A 13688-nucleotide genomic window follows, 5' to 3' on the forward strand; every position below is an offset into this window, starting at 1 on the left:
CAATTTTAAGCATCATTTTCGTTCAGTGACCCAGAATTAGTAAAGTTTGACTACATTTATTTCAGCAGCATTTTGGCTGTAGAGCAGTGTAACTACTCTCTGGGAATGGTTTTTCAACCAGTTCTGCACCTACCTTATAGTAGCTCCAACTAGGTTCCCTAGTTTGTTTATTAGAAGATCATGTGAGACAGCATCAAAAGCTTTACTAAAGTCAAGATATACCACGTCTACCGCTTCCCCCCCATCTACAAGGCTTGTGTTACCATGTCAAAAAAAGCTATCAGGTTGGTTTGACATTTGTTCTTGACAAATCCATTTGTTACTTAACACTCTATTTATTGTCTTCTAGACAATATTTAATAATGCTTAATTATTTGTGCTATTATCTTTCCTGGTACAGAAGTTAAGTTGACTGGTCTGTAATTCCTCAGGTTGTCATTTACCTTATTTTATAGCTTGGCACTTACTTGCTGTTTTCCAGTCTTCTAGAATCTCTCCCATCTTCCATGACTGTTCAAAGATAATCACTAATGGCTCAGATATCTCCGCAGTCAGCCCCTTGAGTATTCTAGGATACATTTCAACAGGCCCTGGTGACTTGAAGACATCTAACTTGTCTAAGTAATTTTTAACTTGTTCTTTCCCTCTTTTAGCCTCTGATCCTACCTCATTTTCACTGACATTCACTATGTTAGACGTCCAATCACCACCAACCTTCTTGGTGAAAACCAAAACAAAGAAGTCATTAAGCACTTCTGCCATTTCCACATTTTCTGTTATTGTCTTTCTTCCCTCATTGAATAACAAGCCTACCCTGTCCTTGGTCTTTCTCTTGCTTCTAATGTATTTGTAGAATGTTTTCTTGTTCCCCTTTATTTCTCTGGCTAGTTTGATCCTGTTTTGTGCCTGGCCTGTCTAATTTTGTCCCTACATACTTGTGTTATTTGTTTATATTCATCCTCTGTAATCTGACCTAGTTTCCAGTTTTTGCAAGACCCTTTTGGATTTTTATATAACTGAAGATCTCCTGGTTAAGCCAGGGTAGTCTCTTGCCATACTTCCTATCTTTCCTACGTAGCGGGATAGTTTACTCTTGTACCCTTAATAATATCTCTTTGAAAAACTGCCAGCTGTCTTCAATTGTTTTTCCCCTTAGACTTGCTTCCCATGGGATCTTACCTACCAACTCCCTAAGTTTGCTAAAGTCTGCCTTCTTGAAATCCATTATCTTTATTTTGCTTTTCTCCCTCCTACCATTCCTTAGAATCATGAACTCTATCATTCCATGATACTTTCACCCAAGCTGCCTTCCACTTTCAAATTCTCAGTTCCTCCCCATTGGTCAAAATCAAATCTCTCCCCTAGTAGCTTTCTCCACCCTCCCAAATAAAAAATGGTCTCCAATATATTCCAAAACCTTATTGGATAATTTGTGCCCTGCTGTGTTATTTTCCCAGATGTCTAAATAGTTGAAGTCCCCCATCACCAAGTTCTCTGCTTTGGATAATTTTTTTAGCTTTTTAAAAAAAGCCTCATCCACCGCTTCTTCCTGGTTAGGTGGTCTGTAGTATGACATTACCCTTGGTTTTTTATGCCTTTTATTCTTACCCAGAGACGTTCAACAAGTCTGTCTCCTATTTCTATCTCCACTTCAGTCCAAGCATGCCCATTTTTAATATATAAAGCAATACTTCCTCCCTTTTTCCCCACCCTATCCTTCCTGAGCAGGCTGTACCCATCCACACCAATCATGCCTATTATCCCACCAGGCCTCTGGGCTACAAGAACTAGGGCAGCCTGATGGGGTGGGATTGGTGCGAAGGAGGCTCCAGCTGGCAGCTGTGGGGAGACCTTTCCCCAGCGAGCGAGCTGTGGGGGAGATGGCCCGCCCAAAGCCCTGCAATAGGGGCAAGGGATGGAAGTGGCTGAGGGGCCTTGGCAGGCTCCAGTCCCTTTCTGGAGGTTAAGGGGGCCCAGGGTCAGGCGCCGATCCTGGGCCAGGCGACATGGTCGGAGCCCGCTGCCGCCGCCGTGCAGGCTCCAGACTCGGGCCGGCCCCTAGCGTCAGGCAGCAGCGAGCCCGGCCCCCCGGGGTTAAGCGCTCACATGCTCAGGGCCCCTCTGCGGGGCGGGCGCTCGCAGCTCCCTGCCAGTCTGCACGCGCGGGGAACGCCCTGGCCTGGCCCGCCGACAGCGCCCCGCTCCCCAGGGGAGCGAAGAGCCCCGGGAGGGGCACAAGACACGCTGCTCGCCACCACCCTGGGCAGAGCGCGGGTTGCCGGCCGCAGCCGGCGCCGCCTCCCGAGCAGCAGCGCCCCCCAGCTCCTCCCCGCTCCGCAACCCCGGCCCCTCCCCCTGTTTCCGCTGGCAGCAGCCGGAGCTTAGAGCCGCGTCCCGCGGTGCGATCCCAGCTCCTCCAGGACCCGGCCCAGCTTCCCCCCCGGGACCCGGTGAGTCCAGCGCCGGCGCTGCAGGGTGGGGAGCGCCTGGGAAAGTTGCAGGCACTTTCTGGCCGGAGAAGTTGGGGAGTGCAAAGCAAGGGGGAGACCCAGAGAGGGTGCGGTGGGGGGTATTCAGTGGGCGAGCTGGGGCAGGGTTAAGCAAGGGGGTGCAGGGCAGAAGCGGATGCAGTGGACAGGGTGGTGCAAGGGGGACACAAGGGACGTGGCTGGCAGGGAAGGTGCAGGGAGATCCCAGGAGAGCGGGATGCAATAGGGGAGAGCCTAGGGGTGTTGTGAAGGGGGATAAGAGCTGCATTGCGGGGGGGAAGTGGATAGGGGCTGATTGCCCCTCTGTACCATGTGGACAAAACAGCCTCTTCTTTTTTTCCATACTGGTGTGTGTCTGATTCCCCCCGAGATAGAAAAGTTAGTGGCAAAAAGAGAAGGGACCAGCCCAACAATGGCTGTGTGTGTTGGGGCCTCTATGAGCCAGGGGTTGAAGTGCTTAGGCTGTTCTGTAAACTCTCATGGTGATGATCTTATCCATTTTAAATTCCCTTGTCCTGAAAATAAGTGTGTTTGAAGCGAAACCCCTTACTACTTATGCACTCAGCCTCTGAGGGAGGGGGTCTACTCTCTCTCCCCACAATGCTCCTGTATTACTGCAGCACAGGGAGAGATGAGGAACTTCTGTGATGCTCAAGTACAGATTTGATCTAGGGAGCAGAGTGCTGGGGTGGATGCGGAAAGCAGAGGAGCTCCTGTAGTACAGGTTAGATTCTGGGGTGGCACACAGTGAGTTAGAATCAGGGGTTCCCCTATAATGCAGTAGCTCCTGTAGGAAATAGCATGCAGCTGGAGAGAGAATACTGCAGAAGAGGGCTGGCCTGATCATCATACTAACTGGTCTTGGTTTTCTTCTCTGTTTATTTAATGTTTGCTCCCATTTTTCCCTCACACTCAGAGAAAATGTTAAGAAACATTTCTTGCTGGACTTGGGGAAACTTGCTGTTAACTCAGCTCCTGCTGGGGCATGGGAGTTGTTGGAAGGCAGTCAGCTCCTAAGGGAGTTGGCTGTATTGGGGATGTGCATAGAAAAAGCGGTTCAGTGGGATAAGGATGGCGTGGGAGGGGGGAAGAGGTATATTTGTGGGCAACAATTGCAATTGGGTTACTTAGCCCCTTTTATTAATGCTGTTGTGTATAGTCATAAGAAGGTATTTCTGTGAACTTATGATTAAAGCACAGGATTCAGTGTCAGAACATCCGAGTTTTCTCCCTAACTTTGCCCTGGACTTCCTGTGTGACTTTAGGTCAATCACTTATGGCTTGATTTGGAAAGATACTGAGTGCTCACAGCTGCCACCTACCTCAACAAGGAGCATGGATGCAGAGCAACTGTGAAAAATCATGCCACTGGCTCCCTCTCTGCCTACACCTAATCCTTACCTTCACAATTACCATTGGTAAAGCCTTCTTTGATGGAAGGTTCTATGTCAGGGTGGCAAACTTTTTGGCGTGAGGGCCACATCGAGTTTCCAAAATTGTATGGAGGGCCGGTTAGGGGAGGCTATGCCTCCCCAAACAGTCAGGCGTGGCCCAGCCCCTGCCCCCTATTTGGCCCCCCTGGAACTCCTGCACCATCCAACCCCCCGTGTTTCCTGTCCCCTGATGGCCCCCCAGGACCTCTGCCCCATCCACCCCTCCATCTCCTGAGTGCCCCTGGAACCCCTGCCCCTGACTACCCCCCGCTGCCCCATCCAACCCCCCCTCTCCTTTCTGACTGCCTCTCTGGGAGTCCTGCCCCCATTCAACCCCCCTGTTCCCCTCCCTCTGACTGCCATGACCCCCCCCAACTCGCCTTCCCTCTGTCCAACCCCCCTGCCCCCTTACTGCACTGCCTGGAGCACCGCTGGCTGGTGACACTACAGCTGCGCTGCCCGGAGCACCAGGACAGGCAGTCGTGCTGCACGGCTGAAGCCAGCCATGCCACTGTGCAGCACAGAGCACCGGATCAGGCTGTGGCTCTTCAGCTGTGCTGCCCCACAGGAGCTTTCAGCCCCACGGCCCAGAGCATTGTGCTGGTGGCACAGTGAGCTGAGGCTGTGGGGGAGGGACTGAGGGGCTAGCCTGCTGTGCCAGGAGCTCAGGAACCGGGTTGGTTGTGGCCCTTGGGCCGTAGTTTGCTCACCTCTGTTTTATATAAATACAAGCTGCTGTTGTTTTCGTATGTTTAGTTGCTATATTGAATCTTTTGAGGCCCTTCTCTGCAATCATATTGGGTAATACAAACAAGCTCTTTAGGTATGGATCACAAGGACAATTTTACAGTTCTCAAGACTTTTGAAGTAAATTAAAGTGATGCATGTCAACTTAAAAAAATCATGTTTTAAACAGACATTTCATTACCTGTGCTACTAATAGCACCACAGATTATTAAAAGAGAAAGAATTTAAAAAATGTAATGTACTTGTCATGGTTTTGTGCTGCTTGTTTCCTTTTTGCATATTTCTTAGCTTGAATATTGCAAATTAATTGTCATGTTAGCTTCTGCTTATAGATGCTTTCACTTTTGCAGTCTCAGTGCTGCAGTGTTGGGGTTCCAACAGTATAGGCAGAGTTTGTGGCGTGAGACTAGGGTATTCACAGCAAATTCAACCTTTGCTGCAGATTGGTGTTCCAGTAGCCACACTTCCTTTTAAACAAACTATTTCTGGCCCTCGTGATTGCAAAGAAAACCTTATAAACATGAACAGAATGTAAGCAGCACAGCCGCATCTGCCTGATTCAGACAACTTGAAACAATAGCTCAGAAGTGTGAAATGTCCCATTCATCTTAGTGAGGTGTTAACTCTGAAACCTACAATCAACATATCAATATTAACTTAGTTCACTGTTGATTATTGTAGCAGAAATACCCAGCGAGCGTGTTTATCCCACAATTTCCTACACTGTCCCCCTTGGTGCCAGAAGTGAAGTTATCTCTGCCTAGTTTCCAAATCCTTTAGTGTCCCCATGACAACTGTGATGCAGTTATGCATTATCAATTTAAAAAAATAAATCGGCAGCACATTGAAAAATGGAAGTATGGGAACAGCATAGCTCGTAAGGAATTATTTTGGGGAAGTTTTAAGACCTGCGTTACACAGGAGGTCAGACTACATGATTGCATTGGTCCCTTTTGGCCTAGGAATCTGTTAATCTATGAAAACAGCACTGAAACTGCTGCACTGATTATATGATTCAATTTCATATTTAATTCAGTAAAAACCTCCATTTTAAAATTTATTTGAAGCTGCAGCAGAGTTTCCACCAGAGCACCACAGAATCTAGGGACCTGGCCTCAGAGTATAGCTCCTGGGCCTTGCTATGGAGTCCAGGAGGCCTGGACTGTAAGGGATTGCTTGTATAAAAACAATTGTAGAAACCTTTCTGTCTCACTTATGTTTTACAAAATTTTATATTTGTCTAGTTTCACAGTTGGGCTAGTTTAAGTTAAGTGTCCCATTAATTTTCTGTATTGCAAGAATGTTCTTAGATTTATTGTTCTGTGAAAAGAACAGAGGTACTTGTGTCTGATCAACCAAAACCAAGTGTGGGGTGGATGATAGTGATTTTGAGTGTTATAACTAAGACACAAGAGCTGGCACTTCAGTTTATTGATATTGCTAATATTGTTAATAAGAGGGTTTCACAGAAATGTCTCCATTTAACCTGTGATAAATCCTGAGTTAGCAGAGTGCATATGCTGGCTGAGAGAGGTGAGAGACTGAAGAATCTATTCATTTGTTTTTGCATTTGAACAAACTGACTTCTTTTGGCCAGATCCAATGTAGGAAGCAGCAACATGGGGCAAGGAAACTTTGCTTAAGTGCCTTTTCTGGAGGTGTTTATATTCTCTTCCTCAACACTTCAGTACAGAGCATATAGACAATATAATATGGTGTTTAGTTCTTGAAGTGGGTGGTGGTAGAAGTGAAGACTCTTGATGCTGGGGGGAATATCTGCTGTGAATTTTTCCTTAATACATGTCATGAGCAAGCTAGTCCATTACAAAGGGGAAAGTTTACCTCTTCAGAACAATTTTTTTGAGTCTTCAGAACAAGTAATCTCAGGAAAGGCTGGTTTAGCAGCATCCAGAAGGATGTCTGCATCAGAGAAGAGGGTATTGTCCCATCCTTCCTTCAGCACATCTCAGCTTTCTCCCTAGAACCCACTGTGAAGAGTGTTCCAACTTTAGTTTTTTAAGAACTAAAATCGTCAGTTGGAAGAAATACAGACTTGTTCCTTAGTCTCTTCTAACACTACTGGATGAAAAAGTACAGGTATGCGTTCTTGGTGCAGGAAAGGGCAGTCAACTCCTCACTCCCATTTGGACTCCACAGCAGACTGTGTCCTGAAATCTTCCGACCAAGTCCTTCTCTGGCTCTCCCACTGGATTTTCCTGTTCTCTCAGAATAAAATCTTCATGCTCCTTTACAATCAGTTCAGTGTTCCTTAGTGGAGGGCTGTCATACCAGGAGAAACTTTAAAACTGCACTTGGTCATCTTACTGTACTTCTGAGACACGTTTTCTGCAGTGTGTGTGCAATAAGGCAGGACACTCTGGTCTCTCTTGAGCAGAGGGTTAATTCTAGCTCATCAACTCCTTCTCCTGGCACAGGTGTTTATGGGAAGGTCATAGAGCAGGGATAGTCAATTGTTTTTTGTCAAGGTCCAAATTTCTTGGTCAAGGTTTAGCCAAGGTCCAGATGTCAGAAAAATAACAAAAAAAGATTATTGACTACTCCTGTCATAGAGTGTCTGTCCGGGTGCTACTTTGGAAGATTTGGCTCTGCATCTGGTAGGAATTGGTCTGAAAGCAACCCGAAGTTTAGAGAATACTTGTGTGGCCAGGGTTCCAGGTGAACCACACTGAGGTTACTCGGGGCAAACTGCAAAGAATGGGGCTGACAATCCCCAAAGCTTGTGGATATTCCAATACTTAGATTTACCAAGCCAGTGTGAAACAGTTTCTATGCTACCTTATTGGTTGCACAGAAACCAAAACATAGTTCCCTTATAGCAACCCAGCCTTGGGCTTCCTCCCAGACACCCAAGTCCAATATGATGATTACTGAAAATCTTATTCATCATATAAGAAAGTTCTACCAATCCTAAAAGATCAGACATATTACCTCCCAAGTTAATGAATATTTAAGATTTTACCTAAATACATGTTTACAGCCAATTCTTATTAACTAAATTAAAATTTATTAAAAAAGAGTGTGTGTATTGGTTAAAAGACCAGTATACCTACAGACATGAGTACAGTTCTGAGATCAGTTTCATAGTAGAGATGGTGAGCTTTGTAGTTGCAAAGAGTTCTTTCAGAATTAGTTTATAGGTTATAGTCCAGTGTTCATTTGTATAGTCCAATGTCCATGTTCAGGGTGACCCAGGTGGGTCTGAAGATCTCAAGCATCCCCTATATAAAATATCAGGCTGATCTGAAATAAAAAGGATCAGCACCAAAGAGACCTTTATACAGTTCCAGGTTTTCTCTTGACAGCATGGAGTCCTTAGGTGAACAACAGGCAATCATCCTTTGAAGTAGATCGATTTCCTAAGCATCAGTGGTAATTAGCTACACAGATTAACATAACACAATTGCCTGTTTTTCACCATTCACAGGTGATTTGCTATATGTTTCAAAGAGAGATCAATACAGTGATATCACTATATTTAAATTTTAAGATCTCTGAATTAGCAGAATACAGCATAGACAGGAACTGTTTGATTACATTGTCAGCTTCTAACTATATATATATATACCTATCTCATAGAGCTGGAAGGGACCTTGAAGGGTCATTGAGTCCAGCCCCCTGCCTTCACTAGCAGGACCAAGTACTGATTTTGCCCCAGGTCCCTAAATGGTCCCCTCAAGAATTGAACTCACAACCCTGGGTTTAGCAGGCCAATGCTCAAACCACTGAGCTATCCCTCCTCCCTAAATATATATGTAAACACACAAAACCACAAACATTATCTACCAATATGTCCCTAACGATTGAATTTGAGTGGTTTATCCTGCAGGATTCTTAACCCTTTCTGGCCATGTGTCACAACTTGTTTCTAGGCTATGTTAAACAAATTTTTCTGATGTTCCAAACACTTGAGCCCATCAATAAAAAATCTTGAGGAATAGATCTTGGTGACTTAGTCCCTGTAGAGTCTCAGACTCTAGTCCCTGTAATAAGATGCACACAGGCAGGCACTTGAACCCAGGCAGAACTCCCCTATCTATAAACAAACTAGAACTGATTCCACTGTCTTTTTCTCTAATCTGAAGGAAATACAGAAAGCAAGCATTTGGCATAGATCATGACAAGTGATCTAAGATTTTTAAAATTCTGTTACATCTAAGGTGCTATGTTCAATATCTGAAGTATTTGTTTTACAACATATAAACTTTTAGTTACATTGTTCCTATGCATAATACTTCTGCCTTAGGTCCCCTAAATGTGAATATAAATTGAAGAAACTGTCTTTGCAACAGTAGCAATGGAAAGATCCCTCTTTGTTGGATGAAGTATGTGAAGGGTGTTAACAGGAGGCAGGGGCATTATTTAGTGAGATACATGGGTTTTATAACTAAGATCAAGAAGAAGATATTAAGAAAGGGAAAATTTAGCCTGAACATCAGAAAAAACATCCTGACAGTGAGATGTAGTAGGCCAGGGGTTCTCAGACTTTTGTACTGGTGACTCCTTTCACATAGCAAGCCTCTGAGTGCAACCCCCCTTATACATTAAAAACATTTTAAAAATATATTTAACATGTGATAGACCCAGGCCAGTTGGGTATAGCAGAAGGCAGATATACTGGCCACTGGATTATCAGTTTTCTGTTCCCTGACTGACCAGAGCAGGGGCTGCTCCAGGTTAATGAGAACACCCGACTCTAATTAACTTGCAAAGAGTCAGGTGAGGCCATTAAGCTAACGTGACCACCTGACTCTAATTAAGGCCCTGCTGATACTATAAAAAGGGCTCACTGCCCTCAGGCAGAGGAGAGGAAGTGCAGTGGAAAGGCTGGTTAATGAAGATACCCTCAAACCATCATTAAGGGAGCCCTCAGGTAAGGGAGAAGTGGCCCAGGGAAATGTTGTAACTCTGGCAGTGAAAGGTTGGCTGCCAACTGCTGCTACCATTAGGGTCCCTGGGCTGGAACCTGGAGTGGAGGGTGGGCCTGGGTTCCCCCCAACCTACCACCACCACCACAAGAATATCTCCTGGGAGGGGAAGTCAGGCCCCTGTCAGGACAGGAGGCTAAACTGTTCTGAAATAAGCCCCCAGGGACAACAGAGATTGTAGGAGTTCTCTCACCAACCTCCTTGCTGGCCTATGATGAAAAGGGCTCAGTAGACTGCAACCCTGGCCCTAGAGAGAGAAGGGCTGCGTGGAGGGTCATAGCGAGCCATAAACCACCTAGAAGTGCAGGACCCATGGGGGCAAGGTCAGAGCTCTGCCACAAACACCATTATAAATGCTGGAGACAAAGCAGGGGTTGGAGTGGAGGCTGACAGCTTGTGGACACCCCCCCCCCCCGCATGTAATAACCTCACAACCTCCTGAGGGGTCCTGCCACCCACTTTGAGCACCCCTCTAGTAGGCTGTCATCTGGTCTCCCAAGGGAAGGTTAATAGCCCCATTGTTCAGGACTCTGAAATCCAGACAGAGAAACACTAGGACATATACTAGAATGATCCTGCATTGGCCTCAAGGAGATGAGATGAACAAGATGATTAACTCTTATGATTCTTCAAAAGGGGGGGGAAAAAAAAAGCATGAAGCTTAGTATTTCTGTTCAGTTATCTGATATACTTTACAATGATAACATTGCAGCAATAGTGTCTGTTGAAAGGCCTGTCATGTTGTATTTTAAGAACCACAATAGGAATGTTTGCATGATGTATTTTAAATTCCTTTGGAAGGATTTTTTTCCTTTTGGATGTAAAGGGTTTCCCTGAAGCATTTGTAACTGAAAGCGAACAGCACTGGATTGATGTCTGGCACTGCTGAAGGTGGAAGTGACTAATAGCTGGGGAGTCTACTTTCATTGTCCATGCTGAGAAAAATACAAAAAGGAAACCAAGAGCATTAAATATTGAAAAATAAATTGCATTTCTAAGGCCTGCCCACAGAGTTTTTTGTACTCATTTAACTGAGTCAATTGGGGTATGTATGTGATTTTTTATACTGATATTGTTAAAGCAGTTACAGTGCCCTGGTGTGGGTGCAGATTTATCACTATCCTTATCAAGGTCCCTATGCTGACCTAGTTTATTTCTCTGATGAGCTATATTCAGCAGAAGCATCTTTATACAGGTATAACTGCATCCACCCTAGAGGGTTTCACTGCTTTAACAGTATGTTCCTAATCTAAACCAATATATTTAAAGTAGTGTACAAAGTGTGTGTAGACCATCCTTAAAATTCTCTGACTTCTAATAACCCAAGCTCCTGGTCCTTTGAAATTTAATACTGAACATTGTCTCTTTCATGGTACTGTTCATGGCAATGAACACTATTTGTAGTATTGTTTGCAGGATCACCCTAAATTGGTGTTAAACACAAGCAAAGAGGTGTTTTTTGGGATGACTTTTTTTTTTAACCTTTAAAATTGGGGAGGGTAATGGAGAATGCCCTTTGAAACTCCTGTTTTGTTTATAACTCTCACCATTTTCATCAAAAGTTTTTCATACTTTAATTTGGAACAAGGATGGCTGTGTTTGACTTTTTACATTTTTAAACAATTGTACGCTTTTCTTGGCATTCACTTGTCTCAAAGCCAGCTTCATTTTGTACTTCATACTGAAAATGTAGCTCCATGTGAGTGAGGAACAATTGTTTTTCCCTGTTTTGAAGAAACTGGGATTTGATATACTGTAACTGATGTTATGAAGGTTTGGAAACTGTGTGCTAATAATATCTAGCATGTTCATTTACTTATTGAGTCAAGGACAACATGCATGGTATTATTTATATATATATTTGAGAGCACTTCAGAAAAATTCTGTCAGGTGGTTGGGATACTTCTCTTGATGAATTAGGGGAACTTCACTAGGAAATTATTCAGAATAAGCTTGTATTTAAAATAAAACTATGTTTCTAGCCTGTAGGATAGCGAAGATAACCTTCCAAATATGAATAGTTTAAACTGATGCAGATCTTATTGCTAAGTCTGCCCACATGCAGCTCCTGTGCTTCCACTGCCTCCCCAAGCTTTGCCAAGCAGCCCTGGTGTGGAATTAAGAAAATGAGTGTACTATTGCCGGAAGAGTGGACATAGACTCAGACTTTAAGGTCAGAAAGGACCATCGTGGTCATCTAATCTGACATACCGCACATTGCAGGCCACAGAACTTCACCACCCACTCCTGCAATAGACCCCTAACCTCTGGCTGAGTTACTGGAGTCCTCAAATCATGGCTTAAAGCAATGGTTCAAAACCTATTTACCATTATGGGCTGCATATGCAGGTCTCTGTGTTATGTGGGCCACATCCACACAATACACATACTACCTGTATGACTCTGAGGATGTCACATGAGCCGTGGCTGTGTGCTGATTGGGTCACGGATTGAGAACCACTGGTTTAAAGACTTCCAAGTTACATAAAATCCACACTAGTTTAAACCTGCAAGTGACCGTTCCCCATGCTACAGAGGAAGGCAAAAATCCCCGAGGGTCTCTGCCAGTCTGACCCCGGTGAAAATTCCTTCCCAACCTCAAATATGATGATCAGTTAGATCCTGAGCACGTGGACCAGACCTACCAGCTAGACACCTGAGAGAGAATTCTCTGTAGTAACTCAGAGCCACCCTCCTCCAGTGTCCTGTTGCCAGCTGTTGGGGATTTTTGCTACTGGCAGTCACCTATGAGCCACATGCTATCATAGGCAGTCTTGTCATATCATCCCCTCCCTAAACTTAAGCTCAGGTCTTAAAGCCAGTTAGGTTTTTTTGTCCCCACTGCTCCCCTTGGAAGGCTGTTCCAGAACTTCACTCATCTGATTGTTAGAAACCTTTAATTTGGAGCCTAAACTTGTTGATGGCCAGTTTGTATCCATTTGTTCTTGTGTCAATATCGTCCTTAATTTAAATAACTCCTCTCCCTCCTTGGTATTTATCCCTCTGATGCATTTGTAGAGAGCAATCGTGTCTCCCCTCAGCCTTCTTTTGGTTAGGCTAAACAAGCCAAATTCTTTGAGTCTCCTCTCATAAGACAGGTTTTCTGTTCCTCAGATCATCCTAGTGGCCCTTCTCTGCAGCTGTTCCAGTTTGAACTTGTCTTTCTGAAACATGGAAGATCAGAACTGCACACATTATTCCAGATGAGATCTCACCAATGCCCTTGTATAATGGCACTAATGCTTCCCTGGCTGTACTGGAAATTCCCTGCCTGATGCATCCTAGGACTGGATTAGTGTTTTTTCTCAGATGCATCACTTTGACTTCTCTCAGTCATTTTGTGATCAACCAATACACTCAGGTCGTCTTCCTGCTCTTTTGCTTCCAACTGGTAAATCTCCAGCTTAGAGCAAAAATTATTGTTGTTAGTCCCTAAATGCATGACTCTGCACTATTAAATTTCATCTAATTTCTATTACTTCCGTTTACAAGATCATCCACATCTTCTAGTATGATAGTCCAGTCCTCCTCTGTATTGGCAATACCTTCCAATTTTGTGTCATCTACACATTTTATTAGCACGCTCCCACTTTTTGCACCAAGGTCAGTAATAAAAATGTTAAATGAGATTGATCCCAAGACTGGTCCCTGAGGAACTCTACTAGGAACCTCCCTCCAGCCTGACAGTTCACCTTTTAGCATGACCCATTGTAGTCTCCCCTTAATCAGTTCCTCATCCACCTTTCAGTTCTCATATTAATTCCCATCTCCAATTTAACTAATAATTTCTCATGTGGAACTGTATCAAATGCCTTACTGAAATCCATTGTCTAAATCAGTTATCTTCTCAAAGAAGGTGATCAGGTTGCTATGGTGCGATCTACCTTTTGTAAAGCCATGTTTTATTTTATCCCAATTACTATTCACCCCTCTGTCCTTAACTACTTTCTCCTTCAAAATTTTGTTCCAAGACCTTGCATACAATTGAGGTCAAACTAACAGGTCTTTAGTTTTCTGGTTCACTTTTTTCCCCCATTCTTAAAAATAAGAATTTTATGTTAGCAATTCTCCAG

The 13688-nt window shown here is 44.2% G+C and overlaps 1 protein-coding gene across 2 annotated transcripts in view; it reads left to right on the forward strand.

Moving 5' to 3' along the window:
• Nucleotides 1–2358: 2358 nt before the first annotated feature.
• The window catches only part of TSPAN9 (tetraspanin 9), a 285562-nt gene continuing 274232 nt past the window's right edge, over nt 2359–13688 (forward strand). For both annotated transcript variants that reach the window (XM_030538453.1, XM_030538462.1), the window contains exon 1: nt 2359–2450. The gene's annotated coding sequence lies outside the window, so the exon portion shown is untranslated. The remainder of the gene's footprint in view (nt 2451–13688) is intronic.

Source organism: Gopherus evgoodei, chromosome 1 (genome assembly GCF_007399415.2).
Source record: "Gopherus evgoodei ecotype Sinaloan lineage chromosome 1, rGopEvg1_v1.p, whole genome shotgun sequence".
Lineage (NCBI taxonomy): Eukaryota > Metazoa > Chordata > Testudines > Testudinidae > Gopherus > Gopherus evgoodei.